This window comes from Tursiops truncatus, chromosome 3 (assembly GCF_011762595.2).
Source record: "Tursiops truncatus isolate mTurTru1 chromosome 3, mTurTru1.mat.Y, whole genome shotgun sequence".
Lineage (NCBI taxonomy): Eukaryota > Metazoa > Chordata > Mammalia > Artiodactyla > Delphinidae > Tursiops > Tursiops truncatus.
The window spans coordinates 49,450,976-49,473,172 of NC_047036.1; the positions used below are offsets into that span (position 1 = coordinate 49,450,976).

At 36.9% G+C, this 22,197-nt stretch overlaps 1 long non-coding RNA gene across 2 annotated transcripts in view; it reads left to right on the forward strand.

Moving 5' to 3' along the window:
- The window catches only part of LOC141278188 (uncharacterized), a 498,343-nt gene that overhangs the window by 191,861 nt on the left and 284,285 nt on the right, over window positions 1-22,197 (forward strand). The window lies entirely within an intron of this gene.

Consider the following 22,197-nt stretch of genomic DNA (forward strand, 5'->3'; position numbering starts at 1 on the left):
TTAGGTTTACAGGTTTTTCTTCTGTACATTAAATGTGTATCTCTGTTGCCTTCTATCTTGAATATTCCCTGATGAGAAGTCTGCTGTTATATTTGTTTCTTAGTATATAATGTGTCATTTTTTACTCTGACTGCTCTTAAGATTTTATTAATCTGATTATGATATACCTTCATGTAGTTTTCTTTATGTTTCTTGTGCTCAAAGTTCATTGAGAATCTTGGATCTGTGAGTTTATAGTTTTTATCAAATTTGGAAAAAAATTTGGCCATTATTTTTCAAGTTCCTTTTTACTATAATTGTGTGTGTCAGGTTGATTGATTTGTTACACAGGTCACTTATAATATGTTACTTTTTTAGGCTTTTTATTTCTTTCTCTGTGCTTTATTTTGGATGGCATCTTTTTTCTCCAGTCCATTAAAAAAAATAATTCATCTCATTGCTGTCTGGATGGAAGTTTCATATATAGACAGATGAATTATTAACCAGATGATTTATGTTATAAATGGGAAATAACTATTTGCTGAAAATTGGAAATAATAAGGCTAGGAAGACTGTAACGTAGGTGTTTCATTTTTACCCCCTTACACCTCACCACCTATGTATTGTAGCCTCATCCAGAGTAACATACTTCAGGAGTAAGCTGGACATTTATGCTGTGACTGTTTTGAGTACTCTAATTTGTGACAGTTTATTAATTAGAAAATGGAGGAAGTAGTGAGCTGAGACTACGCAAAATACCTTTTTTGGCATTAAGGAAAATTTCCCGGTCTGCTTTGGAGAGCTGTTGGAAACTTGCCATTTGCACATTGTAGGTAAATAATGATAAAAGAAATACTTTCAACTGACTTTAAAGGAAGATAACAGCTTTATTTTGGTCTTAATACATCAGTGCTCCTTCATTCCTTCTAGCTCTTAATGCTGTAGCCACTTGATAAGGAATCTAACCATACACATCAACTCCAGAGGCAGCATCTGGTATCTAACTTCATTGATTCTTCATATGTGGAACTTTCAGATGATAAAATACAGACACTTCCAAATGATGAAAAAGGCATATACAAACAGGCAAGGAAACCCCTAGTATGTGTGGCAAGTTCAGAAGTTTGATAAGTGTTGTGATTTCATATAATTCACTTTGGAGTAAGGGAGGTTGTTGTAATATCACAGGCCTAAGGGGATAAAAGGAAGACTACAGTTCTTGTAAATGTGAAAAATGAGAAAATAAAGTATTTTGAACAAATGTGAAAGTGTACAAAATAAATTTAGATTATTATAAAAATATATTAAAAAATTTCCTCCTTAATTCTCATTTGTCATTTATAATGGACCTATGATCTTATTTACATACCAAATAATCTGGTTCTCAAATTTCAGCATTGAGAGAGCAGCATCTAGTTAACAACCTTAAGTCTGGCTCTGTCCTCTGTGCAGAGGGCTACTTTATCAACATGAACAAATCCGTCAGTTTTAGAAAAATGAGCATTCTGCCTTCTTCCCTATATACCTCTCAGGAATCAAAAGCAAAAATGAGTCCAAGGTTCAATAAAGTAAAAACTACTGGAGAGGTGAGAGACAGACAGACAGACAGACAGAGAGACAAAAGACAGAGAGACAGAGACAAAGAGACACACCGAGAGACAGGGACAGAGAGATACACAGAGAGACAGAGAGACAGAGAAAAGGATATACTGGATCAACAGCATCAGCTTTACAGACTGAAGCAGTTTTTTTTTTTTTTTTTGTGGTATGCAGGCCTCTCACTGTGGTGGTCTCTCCCGTTGCGGAGCACAGGCTCCGGACATGCAGGCTCAGCGGCCATGGCTCACGGGCCCAGCCGCTCCGCGGCATGTGGGATCTTCCCAGACTGGGGCACGAACCCGTGTCCCCTGCATTGGCAGGGGGACTCTCAACCACTGCACCACCAGGGAAGCCCAGAAGCAGTTTTTGATGTCATTTTTTTTTTTAAAGGTCAAAGTGCTATGGCGGGGGGTGGGGGAAGGAAAATTTTTTGTTCTTTTAAAATTAATTAATTAATTAATTTTTGGCTGTGTTGGGTCTTCGTTTCTGTGAGGGCCTTCTCTGGTCGCGGCAAGCAGGAGCCACTCTTCATCGCGGTGTGCGGGCCTCTCACTGTCGCGGCCTCTCTTGTGGAGCACAGGCTCCAGACGCGCAGGCTCAGTACTTGTGGCTCACGGGCCCAGTTGCTCCACAGCATGTGGGATCTTCCCAGACCAGGGCTTGAACCCATGTCCCCTGCATTGGCAGGCAGATTCTCAACCACTGCACCACCAGGGAAGCCCTAATGTCACTTTTAAGAAAAAAATTCTAATTTCAAAGTTTCCAAGTTCTACCTTCTGAAGACAGAGGCATAGTTAATGCGTCCCACAGAAAGGTTGGAAGCATAGGAGAATATGCCTTGGAAGTAATTTTTTCAACTTTGAAATTGGGCAAATAAGGCAAGAGATGCTACTCCAAGGCAGTCAGCTGCTCAGTGGCATATTGTATTTTCTTTGCCATTTCTTCAAATTCTTTAGCTTATTGTTGGTTTTCTTTGTGGGTCATCATCTGTCTCCTAGACTTCCAGATCCTTGAAGCAGAAGAAACACTAGCCAAGTTGAGCTCATTCTCAGTGAGACAATGAATGAAGCCATTCTTGACTGTCCATCCTGGGGTATAGACGCAGAACTCCACCAAGGGCAGTTATGAATATCAAGATACAGTGATACTTGTGGGCTTCCTTCTTGGCGCAGTGGTTGAGAGTCCGCCTGCCGATGCAGGGGACATGGGTTTGTGCCCTGGTCTGGGAGGATCCCACATGCCGTGGAGCGGCTGGGCCCGTGAGCCATGGCTGCTGAGCCTGCGCATCCGGAGCCTGTGCTCCACAACGGGAGAGGCCATAGCAGTGAGAGGCCCGCATACCACAAAAAAAAAAAAAAAAAGAAAAAGATATAGTGATACTTGAAATAGAGCTGCCAGGCCAGAGGCAAGGATGGACATGCATTTGGGTAATTTCTTTTTATTTTTTTATGTCTTCAAGTTCACTAATCTTTTATTCTGCTGTGTCTAATTATGCAGGTAATTTCATCTGGGTTGTCACTTCTCATATTGTATATTTCATCTCTAGAAGTTGACTTGCAGTCTTTTTATATCTTCAATTTTTTTCTTCTCCTTATACTCTTAGTTCCTCCTAACTTCTTAAACATGTAAAGTATAAATATAATACCTGTTTTTGTATATTATTTATAGATATATGTTCTTAAACATATGGAGTATAGATATGATATCTGTCTTTGCTAATTCTATCATTGTTGACATTTCTGGGTCTGTTTCTATTGATTGATTTTTCTCTTGTTATGAGTCATATTTTCCTGATATTTTTGCATGCCAGGTAAATTGTGAATTTTACATTGTTAGGTTTTTTTTTTAATTCCTTTAAATACTGTTGGGCTTTGTTCTGGGACACAGTTAAAATACTTGAAATTAGTTTGATCCTCCAAAGCTTCTTTTTTAGCTTTGTTATGCTTAGTCAGATTAGCCCTTAACCAAAGGCTAATTTGGCCCTACTACTAAAATACTGTCCTTTGGAGGATTCTACCTTTGGGTATTAGGAGGTATTTCAACTCTGGCTGGTAGGAATACAAACCTTACTCATATGTAACCTCTGGAGATGTTTTTGCCTACTTCTTCCTGGTAGTTTTTGTCCAAGGCCATTGGTACTTTTTTTTTTTTAACCTATGAGAAGATTGGTGCTCAGCCGAAGACTTCAGGGAAACTTCTGCAGATTTCTGCAGATGTCTCTCTGTGCAGTTCCTTCCTTTCTTTTATTTTGTCCCACAAATTCTGGTCATCTTGGCCTCTTTATATCATATTCTTGTCTCCTCAACTCAGGAAGTTTGCTGGGCTCTGTTTGGATTTCCCTTCTCTGTGCTGTAGCCTGGATATTCTCTCTAGGTGGTAAACTGTTGCCTTTGTAATACTAATCTCATTTGTGTCCCTTATATTAAGGATCACTGTCCTTTACTGCCTGTTTCTCAATATCTAAGAACTGTGGATTCCTATTTTATTTGGTTTTCTAGTTAAGGCGTCATTTCAAGGATCAGTCCATTTCCTATTACTCCATTGTAGATTGGTGGTTAAAACATTGGGGTTAAAACTGGGCCCTTGGGACAGTTCAAGACAATTGGTCATCCTTCTGATGATTACTTCTGATGAGTGGTCAGGCCCCACAAAATGTGTCCCATTCAGAATTTTTTATTGAAAAATATAAAAACTCAGGGAAACAAATTAGAAAATTAAATTATATTTTAAAATAAAGTTCACAGGTAGCATTTCAAGCTAGTATTTCCAAGCACAAAGAAAATAAAACACTTAGAAGTACAGCATAGGACATAAATTCAATTTGATTAAAGATTAGAAAGATTTAACTAATTTTGTAGCACCTTTACACACAATCTTTCAATGATGTATACTTGCATGAAAGAATTTTAAAAACACAGGTGCCAAACAATGAAATTCATATGATATTAGATGTTTATTTTATTGACTTTAATCTGTATTTTTGTACAGTGATACATTTATTTTTATTAATATATGTCAGCAGCCCCATCATCTTTTGGTCAAGTTCAAAAGCAATAAAATTAAAATAGTGTGTGGTAGAGTGTTAAACATACTTTCATTGCTTAATTGTAGAGTATCATGGCAAAGATTTTATTACTTTATTTTCTAGTGACCTCCATTTCTCTCACTATTTCCAAGAAAGATTTCTTAGAAACTAACGTAATTAGAGAAATAAGTTTAAATGCAGTTTAATTCAGTTTTGACATACTAGCTGTGTTAATAGTACTATAATATTATTACTACAAAAGAAGTAAAACCTACAGTTTCTGCATTCCAGAAGTTTATACTCTATTTGGAGAAACAAGATTTACCTACATGAAACAGCTTAAAGACAAACATTAGTGCACATGGTATAGCCCTTAAAGTAAGAAAAATGATGACAAAATGTAGTGTGTGAGAGTTGGATTAATCAGAAAAGTGTTCACAAAAAACGTGAAATGTCAGCTGACTCTTAAAGGAAGGTATCATCTTGGATAATAAGAAGTAAAGACCTCCTACGTGATGGGAACGCCATGTACAGAATAATTACCAGAGAGGTGTGCTAGTGTCAGTGAAGGAGAGGGTAGACTTTAGTGCTTGGCAATGACTTTATTTATTTATTTATGTTTTTGTGGTACGCGGGCCTCTCACTGTTGTGGCCTTTCCCGTTGCGGAGCACAGGCTCCGGACGCGCAGGCTCAGCGGCCATGGCTCACGGGCCCAGCCGCTCTGCGGCATGTGGGATCCTCCCGGACCTGGGCACGAACCCGTGTCCCCTGCATCGGCAGGCGGACTCTCAACCACTGCGCCACCAGGGAAGCCCAATGACTTTAGATATTTGACCTTGAAAATAGTAGGAGCCACAATAGTATCTTAAGGAAGCTGAGATGATTGTGTTGCTATAGAAACATTATTCTTAGAGGTATATACAAGATTCCTACTTCCAACCCAGATGTCTGGTCCGATTTCCAGACCTACAAATCCAAGATGGTTTAAACTCATGTGTTTCTCCCAAACACAGTCTTCTTTTAGCATTTCCATCACAGTGAATAGAAACCTTTATAATCTTATTACATACACCAGATCTAGTAATCATTATTGATAGTTTCGTCTCCCTATCCTTTACTTCCCATATTGAATATATCAATAAAGTTCCATTATCTTCACTGCGTAAGAAAGCTCTTGAATCCTCCATTTATCTCCGTATTCACTGCTAATGAATTTCATCACCATAGCCATCATTTCTTACCTGGTTTTCCTGACTAGCCTCCATGCATTCACTCTAGCCTCCCTCCAATTAGTATTTCACACCTTTATGATTTCTTTGAGCTGCAAAACTGACCATTTCATTCCCTGCTTTAAAAATCCTTTAATGATTCCTCATTGCTTTTAGGACAAAGACTGCATTCTTATGGTGTCCCCTCAGAGGCTAGTTTCTGTATACATCTTCAGGCTTCAACTTATATCAATGCACTGAAACTACACAGATCTCCCTGTTCCCCAGTTTTACCAAGGTTTCTCCTGTCACAAGGCCTTTTATCTGTGATTTTCTATACCCTGAATGTTCTTTCTACCACCATGGTGGATTAAAGATTTGCACAAATTCCTTGACACTCCTCCCATTGGGAGATGGTGTTCGTTTTCCTTCCGTTGAATCTGGGCTGGACTACAATTACTTTGATCAAGAATGTACAGGGGAAGTGATTTTGTGCCAGTTGTGGCACTAAACCATTAAGAGGACTGATTGCTTCCATCTTAGTCTCTTAGAGCCTGAGCTTCCACTTTAGAAGTTTGACTTTCTGTCTGGAGAGAAAATATGGAAGGGAAGATGGAAAAGGGGCCCAGTTTTCCAGCCGTCTCTGCCTAGAGGCCAGCCATGTCAATGAAGCCACCTTGGATTCTCCAGACCAGCCGAGCTGCCAGCTGAATATCATGGGCTACCCCACATGATGCCACGTGGAGCAGGAAATTAAAATCCTGACCCACGAAATTATAAGACATAACGATAAAATGTTGCTATAAGCTATTAAACTTTTCTGGTTGTTGTTGATAGATAACTAGAACAGCCATCTTTCCCTGCCAACTTTGATAACACATATGTCTGAATTATTTTTCCTAATCTCAGCTCAAATATCTCATCCTTGGGGAAACTAATTCCCCCAATTATATACTCTCATGAAAACATGCTCCTCTCCTTTGTAGTATTTGTTACAGTTGAATTTTATATTATTTTGGTGAAAATTTGATTAATAGGTGTCTTTATGATAAGGGCAGGGATGGTGTCATTTTACTGTTTGCCATTGTACTTCTAGTACCTAACTCTGTCTCTGGCACACAGTATTGTTCAATAATGAATTGTTGAATGAATGAATAAATGGATGAATGAATCCAAGATCTATAGTAGTGGCAAGGAGTTGCTCAAAGCAAGTAAATTTACAGTATTTTGTTGTAAGACAGGAATAGGGTGACTACAGTTTCCACTTTCCTTTAAGGGAATAGATACTGAAAATTAGACCATTCCTAAGTCTTTTATTGAATCAAGTGGAAAAAACATCTCTCTACCAAATATAGTCTTTAGTCTTAAAGGTATTTTGGAGCCATGCAGAGAAACATGCGTCCTTTTAAAATCATTGGCCAGGTTTATAATTGAATTGATTTATTGGGCAATTTAGTCAAATTGTTAGTTAGTGCCAAAATCGCCAGTTGGTTTGTTCTGTGTCCTAAAAATGTGAGTCACATTGTCTGGTTGAGTAGAATAAAAATATGTTAAATAGAATATACATTTATCACATTTATATTTTATATTGGAGAAAATGCATTCTGGATCATGAAGGAAGGTTGCAACTTTCATATGAAGCTTGACATATGAAATGATTTCTTTCCTGGAAACCTTGAAATTTATGAGGAAATCAAAGTCATATGAGTGGATTTTCTGGCAGTTCATATAATATTTATGGGTGGAATGACTCTAGAGGACTATGTCTGGCAGTTTTTAAGTTTCCTTCAATCACAAAACACCGAGTCCATTAATGAATATTTTAAAAGATATCTATACTGTGTCCTAGAACATGTTAGGCATAGTATGACTGTCCCTTCCTGCCCCGGGTTGGCACAGCTATATAGATACAGAAGGCCTTCCCCTGCAGGCTTGGTGCCTGTCCACACTCCTCACACCTGATATACAAGGGCAGAGACCCTGTCTATTTATTCAGCGATCTGACCTCAACACCTAGCACAATGTCAGGTTCATTAGCAATGATTAAAAGTTTAGTTCGTTTTTCCAAATTATTCCCAACAGGAAAAGCAAAGCCAGTCAAGGTGTCTGTCTGCATAGAAATGTGTCATGATGAAAGCCGTGCTTAGCCTTGCAGGAGGAGGTGGCAAGATTGTCAGGGACAGCTTTGAGAAGTCATCTCAGAGACTACGGAGGTGCTTGTCTACTAACCTCATCAACAAAAGGGAAGCCGAGAAATTTAGCCTAGAAAGGCCTTGATTTGTGATCTGCACACTCCCAGATAATTTCTTTTTAATCCTGTCAGGATAAATGAGAAGAAAATATTACATGCTAAAACTCTGTTTCCTCTAAAAAAAAAAAGTGCTATATATGTGTGCTTGATGTAGTATGAACATGTGTTGGTTATCTTGCTAAGAATTAGTGTTAGTGTTACCTTTACATCTTGTTTATGATTATGCTCAGTTTTTTTTGCCTCTTGCATAAATCACCTCACAGAAAACAAAATAAAGAGACTGCAGAGAACTTAAATATGACCTTAGAAATAAAGGCAAATTTCTGTTTTGAAATATTTCAAGGCAACATTGAACAGACCACTTACTAGCAGTGGTTCATATTCTTGGACAAATTGCTATTAGTTTTGTTTTATCATTCATTTATGAACTTGTGAAGGTGACATATAATTTTAAAAGAATTCTATGTACTCTTCATAACAGAAAACTCTCAACATGAAAATCCAGTATGCCCACATGCCTCAGGCTGAACCTTCACACTGTAACAGAGCTATTCTGGAAATGATTAGAACCTTATGCTAAATCTTATGCTGTGATATATAGGCTGTCTACTGAGCTGTAAGCCTAGGCGATGAAACGGCCATGTCACCTGTAAACAATGAGTGAATTTGAGTTTAATAATATTTTTTAAAATGAGGAATGTATTTTACTCAACATTTTCTCTTTTGACATTTACTCCCCTTGTTATATAGAAATAACAATTTTTATAGCAAGGGTTTTCAAATTCTAGTTACCAACCAGCAACATCAGCGTCACCTGGGAACATGCTAGGAATTCAAATTCTCAGGCCTTACCCCAGAACTACTGAGTAGGAAACTCTGGGGCTGTTCCCAGCATTCTGTATTTTAACAAACCCTCTAATGTGATTCTGATGCCTGTTTGAGTTTGAGAACCACTGGCCTATAGAATTTGGTGGCACAGTATATTTAACAGAAAAAAAAATTAGAAAGATCAGTCCTATAGAAAAACTATCTAGATGAATATGTTTGAACTTCTCATTTATAGATATTTTATTGCCACTATTCTTATAGTAAAACTTACCTTAACAGCGTGTCCTTAAGAATATTGTCCTAACAGTCCATCAATTCATTGTATTGATATTAAATGAATACATTAAAATATCAAAATACTAAACACATAAAGTACATAAAATACTACATTGGTATTAAAAATAGATGAAAAATATCTTGTTCACTGATGCCAAGCAATAAAAACAGTCCACTTTAAAATTAAAACTTGCCAGCATTTAAATGTAATAAAACTCAGCCCTTCAAATTCTCCAGTTGTTGGACATAGAACCAGAGAGGGTCAGTGAATTTCTAAATGTGTGGCTGGACAATTCATTAGTCTATCTGAGTCTTCTTCCCTATTCACTAGTGCTTTTTACCACCCTGATGTCTCTAGCATCTGACTTGTAGCATTCCATGTGAGCTGGCTTCTATTGAAGTATCCCGTGACCCAAACCTACATCCTTTTTTCCTCAGCAATACCTCATTGTGTCAAATCTCTGTTAGTTGAAGGAAAAATGTCATAGGATCAAGTTAATTTCTGCTAATTGCCTATTGGAAATAGATGCTTATTAGCACATGCTAGCTTTTAACTGAGAGCAACTGAGGCAGTGTGCAGAAGCAGAGGAGAGATTTTCAAACACTGTGGGGTAGGCATTTTGAGTCATACAGAACTTTTCTGACTTTCTTTAAATCATATTGCATAGGTAACCAGTGATTTTTTTTTTGTACTTTTCTGCCATCATATGCTGGTTTAGTTCTGGGCTGAGTGTTGAAGTATCAGCAATGGCCTCTCTTTCCGAGGACTTTCTTGGACATGTGTCTAGACCTCACTCTCATGAAGGATCACACCAAGTCTTTGGACAGTGTGGCCGATTAAACCACTTATGTAGCTTTACAAAAAAAATGTGGTAAAAAATAGGTAGCATAAAAGTTACCATCTTTATCATTTTTAAGTATACAGTTCAGCAGTGTGAATTATATGCTTATTGCTGTGAAACAGCTCTCCAAAATTTTTCGTCTTGCAAATTTGAAACTTTCTGCCCATTAAACAACTCCCCTTGTGCCCCTTCCCCCATCCTGTTAACTACCATGCTACTTTCTCTCTGTATGAATTTGCCTACTTTATATACCTTTTATAAGAGAGTCATACAGTGTTTGTCTTTTTGTGATTGACATATTTCACTTAGCATAATATCCTCAAAGTTATCCATGTTGTAGTATGTGGCAAGATTCCTTTCCTTTTTAAGGATGAATAATATTCCACTGTATGTGTATATCACGTTTTATTTATCAGTTCATCTGTTGGTGGACTTCTGAGTTGCTTCTACCTATTGTGGCTATTGAGAATAGTGCTGCTATGGACGTGATGTGCAAATATCTTTTAAAGGTCCTGCAGTTCTTTTGGGTATACACCCAAAAGTGGGATTGCTGGATCATATGGAATTAAAAAAAAATTTTTTTGGAGGAAACTCATACTGTTTACCTTATCTGTTGCATGATTTTATAAAAAAAATCAGCAGTGCATAAGAGTTTCAAATTTTCTATCTCCTACCAACACTTGTTATTTTCTCTTATTTTTGATAGTGGCCATCCTGCTGGGTGAAGGATGATATCTCATTGTGGTTTTGATTTACATTTCTCTGATGATTAGTGATGTTGAATATGTTTTTTAAATGTGCATTGGCCATTTGTATATTATCTTTGGAGAAGTGTCTGTCGAAGTCCTTTGCCCCTTTTTAAAATCAGGTTATTAGATGTTTTGTTGTTGAGTTGTAGGAGTCATTTGTATATTCTATATATTAACCTTTTATCAGTTATATGATTTATAAATATTTTCCCCAATTCCATAGGTTGCCTTCTTACTCTGTTGATTGTGTCCTTTGATGCACAAAAGTTTTTAAGTTTGATGTAGTTCCATTTATCTATTTTAGCTCTTATTGCCTGTGCTTTTTGTGTCATATCCAAGAAATCATTGCCAAGTCCAATGTCATGAAGATTTTCCCTTACATTTTCTTCTGATTGTTCATGTCGTTTTAACTTAGGAGCTAAATTGTCACCTCAGTAACTTTTTTTTTTTCCTGGAAGGTGTAATTTTAACCACAAATTGTGACGCTGTGGATGAAATAAAAGAAAACATTTATCTAAGGCAGTAATCTGAAGAATGATACAGTTCTAAAATGTTCCCATTGTTGAGAAACATTATAACATGAATGAACTATTTCAGGTTCTTCTTTATAATAAAGAGCATAATATTTTTTAAAATTTACCATTTGTTGAAAATATCTTTTAAAACTAGGAATAAACTTTAAGATAGTATGTTTTTCAAGCAAGGAAGACAGACTTTATTTTTATTAATATAAGACATCTCCTATTTATAAAATACCTGGCTTTAAAACTTTTTCTGTTTTATTCTGGTCATGTTACAACTGCTAAAATTTCATATTTGGAATATGGTGCAATTGAAAAGATATAATCAGTGATCTCAGAACTAACAGTTTCCCAGGGAAAAGACTGGCTATCTGGCAATGAAGAGATGACATTTCAAAGTTTAACATTTACCCATAATTCTGGAAAGAACAACAAATCACCAGTTGAAGAGCTTCATATTTAACAAATGTGACTTTATACTCCACCCCTCTCCAGGCTTCCAGTGTCCAAAGAATTGGCTTATAACAAGCTATTTTCAGAATAAAATGAAATGTAAGTAATTTAGTTCTGAAGATATAATGGGATGAGGCTGCAGTCATTTTCTAAAATGGGCTCTCTTGAATTCTGTGAAATATGCCTAAAATAAATGGCTGAGCATACCCTCCCCTGTCCCCAAACACAGAAATCAAAGAAATGAGTCTTAGTTTTTTGCTCTAAAGTGGTGTCTCTTCATACGTTGTGAGAATGATTTAAACTTCATTGACAGTGAACAATAGGCAGCTAGAACAACATTTAGTAATATTTTAATAACAAAATAAATAACTCCCAGTGAATTTTAATATATATTTAAACCTCCTGTCTGTGTTTACTAGGGAGGAAGGAAGTTGAGACTTTTCAGAATTGACTGGTGGCAGGAGCAGGGCTGAGTAGCTGTTGTCACCTGATGCACAAGGGTGAATGGCCAGGCAAGGGGTTGATGAGGACAAAGACGACAATGAAAGTTACCTGTGATTTTCTCAATCACATGATAAAAGTCATTTTACTCTGTACATTGATTTTGACAATAATTTGATTGCCTGCTATGTACCAGGTACTATTCTAGGTTCTGGGGATTCATTCATTTAAAAAAAGCCAAGAAGTGCCATCCTCATTGAGGGAGAGAGAGAGGGAGCGGGTAGGAGGGGAATAAGAAGATTTAATCAATCAGTTGAGATAACCACAACAATAAAAAAAAAAGCAGTGTGAGGGGATTTGCTCTCTGAGATACGGTGGTCCCAGAAGGCCTCCCTAGAGGAATGACATGCAAATGGAGACCTGACTGAAGTGAGGCAGCAAGCCTCCGTGATATCCGAGGGAAGGGAGTTCTAGGCAAAGGGAACAGCAAATGCGAGGACCCTGAGGCAGGAGTATATTTTGAGGAACAGCAAGGAGGTCAGTGTGGCTGGAGCATGGGGAGCCAGGGAGAGAGTAGAAGGATTGAGGGCAGGGAGTGGGGCATGGGTAGGATCACAAAGGCCTTAAAGATTTTGGATTTTATTCTAAGATTGTTGGGAAGGCCCTGGATGTCTTGAGCAGATGCATGACATGAACAAATTTGCATTTAAAAGGGCAACTCTGATTGCTCAGTGGAGAATAGACTGTAAAGGGATAAAAGTGGATGTTTCTCAAGGTTCATTTCTGCTTCTATATAGGTAAATTAAAAACAGTAAAAAATTGTATACAGTAATATATTGAAATTTGGGAAGTGGTGTAGAATTCTATGCATTGTAACACATGAGTTGATTCATGTGGCCACTACCACAATCAGGATAAACTCTCTCCTTCTGTACCCATAGTAGCATCTTCCTCCCCCTCTAATCCCTGGTGACCACTGACCTGTTCTCCATCACTATAGTTTTGTCTTTCAAACAATGTTATATAAGCAAAATCATACAAGAGATAATCTTTTGAAGCTGGCTTCTTTTTTTGAGGTCCATTCAGGTTGTTACATATATCAACAGTTCCTTCCCTTTTCTCTGCTGACCAGTATTCCATTAAATGGAAATACTGTAGTTTGTTTATGCATTTATTCGTGGATAGGCATTTGGGTTATTTCCAGCTTTTGGTGATTATGGACAAAGGTCCTGTAAACATTTATATTTAGGTATTTATGTGAACCTAACTTTTCATTTCTCCATTGTCAATATCCATGGGTGTGGTTGCTGGGTCCTATGATATGTGTATGTTCAACTTTTTAGAAACTGGCAAACTATCTTCCAGAGTGTCTATACAATGTGTGTTCCCACTAGCAGTGAATGAGAATTCTAGGTGTGCCATATCTTTGCCAACACCTGATATTGTCAATATTTTTCATTCTAGCCATCCTAAAGAATGTATTGTGGTATATATCATAGTTTTAATTTGCATTTCTTGAATGGATAATAGTGTTAAACAACTTTCATGTGCTTATTTGACAACTGTATATCCTCTTTGGTGAATTGTCTCTTACCCACTTATTGTCTTTGTTCATTTATTAATGGGGTTGTTTTCTTCTGAGTTTAGAGAATTCTTTATATATTCTGGGTACAGGTTCTTTGTTTGACATGTGATTCTCTGTTTTCAGCTTTAACAGTTGCATTTACAGAGCAAAAGTTCTTAGTTTTGATAAAATAAATAATTATTTTCTACAAACTTATGGTTACCATAGGGGATAGTGGGAGTAGGGGGAAAGATAGATTAGCAGTTTGTGATTAACATATACACACTATCATATTAAAATAGATAAACAACAAGGATCTACTGTTTATCACAGGGAATTATATTCAATATCTTGTAATAACCTATAATGGAAAAGAATGTGAAAAATATTTATATATATATATAAAATATATAAATGTATATATATATAACTGAATCATTTTGCTGTACACCTGAAACTAACACAACATTGTAAATCATACTTCAATAAAAAAGTTTAAAAATACTATAATAATTGTTAAGTGAAATTCATAAAAATTTGAAAAACAAATGAAAAACCACAAACACAATAATTATTTTCTTGTGTGGAGAGTGCTTTTAGAATCATGTCTAAGAATGCTGCCTAACCTTAGGTAACAACTCATTTCTCCTAAAAGTTTTATAATTTTATGTTTTACATTTAGTTATAGAATCCATTTTTGTTGCTGTTGTATTTTTTGTTTATATATTTTTTAATTCTTTTTAAAAAAACACCTTTATTGAGGTATAATTGATAAACAATAACTGGACATATTTAATGTATACAATTTGATGAGGTTAGAGATATGTAGACACTTATGAAACCATTACCACAATTAAGGTAATTCATCACCTCCAAAAGTTTCCTCATCCTCCCCACCTTTTCTTAGTGTTAAGAACACTTAACGTGACATCTACCCTCTTGACAATTTTTTAAGTGTACACTACTGAATAATTAACTATAGGCACTCTGATGTACAGCAGATCTCTAAAAAGTATTCATCCTGCATAACTGAAGCTTTATACCTGTTGAACAACAACTCCCTCTTTCCCCTTCCCTCCAGGCCCTGGCGACCACCATTCTCTGTTTCTATCAGTTTGACTATTTTTAGATACCTCATATAAGTGGAATCATGCAGTATTTGTCCTTCTGTGGCTGGCTTATTTCACTTAGCATAATGTCCTCCAGGTTCATCTATGTTGTCACATATGGCAGGATTTCCTTCTTTTTAAGGCTGAATATTATTCCATTTGTATATGTATATACCACTTTACCCGTTCATCCATTGATGAACATTTAGGTTTTTCCCATATGTTGGCTAGTGTGAATAATGCTGCAATGAATATGTGAGTGTTGATATCTCTTTGAGATCCTGACGTCAATTCTGAGAACTACCAAACGTTGATGAAAGAAATTAGAGACAAATACATAGAAAGACATTCCATATTCATGGATTAACAGATTTAATATTGTTAAAATATCCATACTACCCAAAGTGATCTACCAATTCAATGGTATTCCCATCAAAATCCCAATAGCATTTCTCACAGAAATAGAAAAAAAAATTTTAAAATTCACCTGGAACCACAGATGACCACAAGTAGTCAAAACAATATTGAGAAAGAAGAACAAAGCTGGAGGCATCACAATTCCTGATTTCAAAATATATCACAAGGCCACAATAATTAAAGCAGTATGGTGCTGGTGTAAAGACAGACATATAGACTGATAGAGAGCCCAGAAGTAACCCACTCATATGCAGTGAACTGGTGTTTAATGAGAGTGCCAAGAATACACAGTGGGGAAAGGATAACCTCTTCAACAAATGGTTATCAGAAAATTGGATATCCACATGCGAAAGAATAAAATTGTACTCCAGTCTTACACCATACATAAAAATCAACTTAAAATGGATTAAAGACTTAAATGCAAGACCTGAAACTATAAAATTCCTCAAAGTAAACATAGAAGAATAACTTGTTGCCATTAACCTCAGCAATGATATTTTTGGTTATGACACCAAAAGGACATGCGACACAAGCTAAAATAGATAAGCAGGACAATATCAAATCAAAAACTTCTGCACAGGGGCTTCCCTGGTGGCGCAGTGGTTGAGAGTCCGCCTGCCGATGCAGGGGACACGGGTTTGTGCCCCGGTCCAGGAAGATCCCACATGCCGCGGAGCGGCTGGGCCCGTGACCATGGCTGCTGAGCCTGCGCAATCCAGAGCCTGTGCTCCGCAACGGGAGAGGCCACAGCAGTGAGAGGCCTGCGTACTGCAAAAAAACAAAAACCAAAAACCAAAAAACCAAAAAACAAAAAATACTTCTGCACAGGCAAGGAAACAATCAAAAGAATGAAACAGCAACCTACTGAATGGGAGAAAATACTTTCGATTCATATATCTAATAAGGGGTTAATATCCAAAATACCAATGTATAAAGAACTCCTAGAACTCAATAGCAAAGTAACAAGTAACCCAATTACAAAATGGGCAAAAGGCTTAATAAACATTTCTCCAAAGAAGACATGCAAATGGCCAACAGATATCTGAAAAAACGTTCAAAGTCACTAATCTTTAGGGAAATTAAAATCAAAACCACAATGAGATATTGCTTTGCGCTTGGTAGGATGGCTATAATCGAAAAACAAAAGATAAAGAAGTGTTGGCAAGGATGTGGAGAAATTGGGACCCTTGTACACTGTTGGTGGGAATGTAAAATGCTATAGCTTTTATGGGAAACAGTGTGGAGGTTCCTCAGAAGATTAAAAATAGAACTACTGTATGATCCAGCAATCCCACTTTTGTATATATACCCCCCAAAATTGAAATCACGATCTCCAAAAGATATACTCCATTTTGAGTTAATTTTTGTATAAGGTGTGAAGTTCATGTCAAGGTTCATTATTTTTATGTATAGATGTTCAATTGTTCCAGTACCTGCTGTTGAAAACACACATTGCTTTTGTGCTTTTGTCAAAAATACGTGGTCATAGTTGTGAGTTATTTAGATAAATTTATTTTACTTTTTTTTCTCATTCAAATTAACCATTCTCTAAATGTTTGGATATAATTTTTATTTTCTATTAACCTTTCTAGCAAATCTTTGACAAATGGTTTCATTTTTTCCCTTTAGAGAAGGAGCTATATCTAACATTGGATGCTTTCAATCATGGAGGGTTTGCTAATCACATTTATTAGAGGACTGATAGACTGAAAATCTAGAAGAAGGATATTATCAGTGGAGGATTAAGATTAGGACTAGCTGTTAATGCAGCCAATCTCACACATTAATGTCAAATCACTATGCTTTGGATGTGAATTCACTTTCGCCCTTTTTTCATATTAGATGATGCTTAGAACAGGTCTGGGTTTTCCAGCTTTTGACAGGTTGTTAGGAGGTTCAGAGAAAGTCTCTAGGTAAAGGACATAGCGTACCAGCTAGGCAAGTCAGTTAGCTGAACTGAAGTCTTAGTTTCATCAAGGATTCTTGTCTCTGCCTATTTTCATCAGTTGATATGAGTCTCAAAGGAAACAAAGTTCTTTGATAGATATGAAAGTGCTTTAGGAACTGAAATTCTCTCTCTAAATGTAAATGGTGCCACATATTACAAATATAATCTGGTGATTATGGAGTGCCTTTTCCCTATGAACACAGACTATAAATTAACCAGTTTTCTAAGGCCATGAAACATCATATAAAGCATAATGGCGTGCTCATTTCAGGTCTGGCACACAAGGATGTTCTTTACGATGGTACTAATCTTTCTCCCAAGGTTATTCTGGCCTAATATAAAAGTTATTGAAGTAATATTAGAATTACCTGGGAAGTTTTTAAAAAATGAACCTTATTGATGTATGATTTACATGTTATAAGCTGCACTGGGGTACCTTTCAAAAAATTCCTGCTCTGGGCCTCCACCTGCAGAGATGCTGATTCAGTTGGCCTGGGGTAAGCCCAGGGCCTCAGGACTTTGTAAATGCTCCCCAGGGATTTCTCATCTGTAGCCTGGGTTGCAAAGCACTGATATAGACAACATCATTATTCACTAAAACCACCTCCTCAAGGAAATGGGCGTGTTGCTAACAGGTGATAGCATCTTACTGAAAATGTGTCATTAACCTGGGGAGTTGCCATAATGGAGATCTTCTCTCAAGTATCAGGAACAGATCTTTAGTGTGTCTTTTGACATTTATGTCCAAAGAGCATGAAACAGCGTGGAAGTATTTATTTTTCAGAGACTGTGTCCCACAGAGAATGAGGTGCTGATGCCATGATTTCTTTAGACCAATGGAAAAAGAGGTACTTAGTACTTCAGTGTGGCAGACAACTGTCAAGGCAGTACAGAGATGTGGAGGAGTACCAGTCCTGTTACCATACATCTGCTTCTCACTTATCCCACTCCATGCCTAAATGAGCAGAGGCCTGGGAAGTGTTTGGGAAGAGAACTGTTGGTGCTGGCCCAGTAGGAAATAGTGTGTTGAGGCTCATCCCTCTTCCCCCGTGGCGAGGATGCTTGTGGAATAAGAGCAGCCCCAGGAGAATCTTTCATAAAGATTTGTGATGCCATGGAAGGGTAGATTGGCGCCTCGTTTTCCTGTTGGATATCCTCTAAGCAATATCCAATTGGGGAGTGGAGAGAGAGGGCATGGCTGAGAGAGGGCAACAGCAGAGAAGCCTGGACTCCTACTGATGGTGTAGCAATGAAATGGGGTTGCCCAAGTCAAGTGGAAGCCAGAGAAGAAAGCAGGCCTTGAGACCTCTGCCTTCTCCCAAGTTGAGGGGACATCAGGTAGGGTATGAACAGAAAAAGGAGTGGGGTGTGTCCCCAGGCCAGGAAGGTGTTGAGCTGGAGCCAGAATTCCCATCCAGGGGAATTACATGCTGGAGAGGCCCCCCAGGGCTCCGCTGGCATCCTCACACATGTGCCCTATACGAGGGCCAGCTTATATTGTACCAGGGTCATTGCAACAAGTCAGTCTTAGCCAGAGAAGTGATGACAACCAAAGGAAGATGGCAATGGTGACTAAGAGTCATGTGTTCTTCCTCTTGTTTTCTCACCTCCCCACCTCCCAACATCATAGTAAAGGCTCTGAAAAGGGATGGAGGAGGAGTGGTCCCAGAGGCAGAACTTAATTCCCTCTGCTCCAAGGAAAGGGAGGGGCAGCAGGGGTCCTGTCCTCTTTGCCTAAGATTCTCTAGGTAGGGGGAGCAACTGTCCTCGCTTGCCCAGGATCAAGGGTTTCCCAGAATGAGGGGCTGTCAGGGCTAAAACTGGACAGTTCCAGGTAAATTGGGATGGTTGGTCATCCTACAACCAGGCCTCAAGAATGGCTTATAACAGGGGTGGGGAAAGTTTTGAGTGAGATTAGTTTTGGAGTTTTAAAATAGACAATTTTTTAAATTGTGAAATACAGCATACATTAAAAAGTATATAAACTGTAATGTACAATTTAAAAAATAAGGAAATGAACACCCATGTACCCAGTATCCCATTTAAGAAGTAGAGCATAATATGTATCTTAGGAGTTCCCTGTATGACCCTCACTGTAGCATTCTTCCCCTTTCCATGTCAGAGGTAACCACTATCCTGATTTTTAATCAGTCCTTGATTTACTTATGGTCCAGCCACCTATGTATTATTCTTAAAATGTTTAAATTTGCCTTATTTTGAACTTAATATAATTGAATCATACCATATGTATTCATCTATGACTTGTCTCTTTGGCTCAAGTTATGTTTTTGAGATTTCTCTAGGCTTACGGTTTATTCATTTTCAATGCTGTACCAAATTCCCTTTTGTGAATATTTATTATTTTTCTGATGTGCACTTTGTTGTTCCTAGTTTTTTCTAATACAAACAGGGCTGCTACGTACATGTTTTCTGGTGCACATGTACTTTATTGTATATATTTAGAATTAGAATTGCTGCATCATAGGGTATGTACATGTTAGACTTTACTAGACCATCCTAAACCCTTCTCCAATATGGTTGACTACTTTGCACTCCCAACTAGAGTGTGTGACAGTTCCCATTGTATTACATTCTCTCCAACATTTGGTATTTCTGGCTTTCTAATTTTTGTTAATCTGGTGTGAAATGGTATCTCATTATGATTTTAATTTGCATTTCCCAAATTAAGAATGAGTTTAATTTAAATATATTTCATGTTAAAATTCAATATATTGTGTTTTCTGTCTGCTGAAATACTTGTTCATAGTCTTTGCTATTATTATATTTGGTTTTGTCATTTTCTTATTGATTTATGGGAGTTCTTTACATATTTAGGTAGTTCTAATCCTTGTTAGTTATATGGGTTGCAGAGATCTGTGGTGTGGTTTGAGTGTGACTTGTGTTTTCACTCTTTTTGTTGGTGTCTTTCAATGATGGAAACTACAAATCTTGTTACCAAAAATACTTCCATACCCCAAGGTCATAATGATATTTTCTATCTTTGGAAATTTTTGAACATTCTGCATTTCACACTGAATTGTCTTAATTCACCTGGAAATGATTTATTTTGTATGTGTGTGGTGTGAGGTAGAGATATGATTTAATTTTTCTAGATATGTAATTAATACATATATATTTTTTCTATATATAACATATAACATATAATACACATTAATCTATAATACTAATATATGAGTAATATAAGTATCTCAACATCAGTTATTCAGTAGTTCATTGTTCCTATATACCTGCTCTGCTGTAAAATGGACACAGAAGTAGTCCCTTCTTATTAATTAAAGGTTTTTCAAGATTGAATGTTTAAAGCTTTATTGATGAATAATTGACAAATATAATTGTATATATTTAAAGTGTACAACCATGATGATTTGATATACATATACACTGTGGAATGATTACCAAGATCAAGGTAATTAACACATCCATCACCTCACAGAGTTAACTCTCTGTGTGTTTTTGTGGTGAAAATGCTTAAGATCTACTCTCTGCAGTATACTGTCAAGTATACAATACCATATTATTAACTATAGTCACCATGCTATATGTCAGATCCTCAGAATTTAGTCTTTTGAACTTGAATTTTAAGGTTTTAAAAAATATTTCTAGAACTACAAGGTAAAGCCACCCAAGGAAGGTGATTTCTTGGTGGTATGAGAGATATTTTTAAAGCAGTGATTCACTTTCCTAAGTGGTTATAGGACTATTCAGTTATAAGTGGAATTATCTAATATGTAGCCTTTTGTGTCTGGATTCTTTTGATTAGGATAACTAGTTTTTGGTGCATACAAGTTGTAACGTGTATCAGTAGTTTGCTTCTTTTTTATTACTATAGCAATTAATATTCCATTTTATGGATATGAAATGTTTTGTTTATTCATTCCCCATCAGATGGACATTTGGGTTGTTTCTAGTTTTTGGTTGCTATAAATAATGCTGCTATAAACACTTGCATTCATGTCTCTGAGTGGACATATGTTTTCATTTCTTGGGCTACCCATGAGTGAATTGCTGGCCCAAGTATATTTATATGTTAACTTTTAAAGATGCTATTAAACTGTTTTCCAGAGTAGTCACACAATTTCCCATTCCCATCAACAATGTATGAGGGTTTCAGGTTCTCCACATACTCAGCCAGCACTTGGTATTTTGAGTCATTTGGATTATAGCCATTCTTGTGGATGTGTATAATGTTTTATGGTGGCTTTAAATAATACTTCCCTGATGACCGATGATGTAAAACATCTTTTCATGTGCTTCTGACTATTTGTATATCTTATTTGATGACATTTTTATTAAAATATTTGCCCATTTATTGTTATTCTTTTATTGAATTTTAAAGTGTTCTTTTTATATTCTAGATACAAATCCTTATCAGATATAAGGTTAACAAATATTTTCTCCTAATCTGTGCCTTAACTTCATTTTCTTTTTTCTTTTTTTTGCGGTACGCGGGCCTCTCACTGTTGTGGCCTCTCCCGTTGCGGGGCACAGGCTCCGGACGCTCAGGCTCAGCGGCCATGGCTCACGGGCCCAGCCGCTCCGTGGCATGTGGGATCTTCCCAGACCGGGGCACAAACCCGTGTCCCCTGCATTGGCAGGTGGACGCTCAACCACTGTGCCACCAGGGAAGCCCTTGACTTCATTTTCTTAATGGTATATTTTGAAAAGCCAAAATTTTACTTAGTAAGTTTGTATGTTTGTGTTTTAAACCAGACAATACAAGTATTATATATATTGCTTATACAAAGCTATGTTTCTTAAAATAATTAAGAGAAAAATATATTCATACTGTTTTATATTTAACTAAACACCATTTTCAGTATTCTTTATTTTGTCCAGTATATTCAAGTTAATGCTATTTCTTTCAGCCTGAAGGGACATCCTGTAGGTTTTCTTATAAGTTAGGTAAACTAGCAGCAAATTCTTTCTGTTTTTAACCTGTGAATATATTCATTTTACTTTCATTTT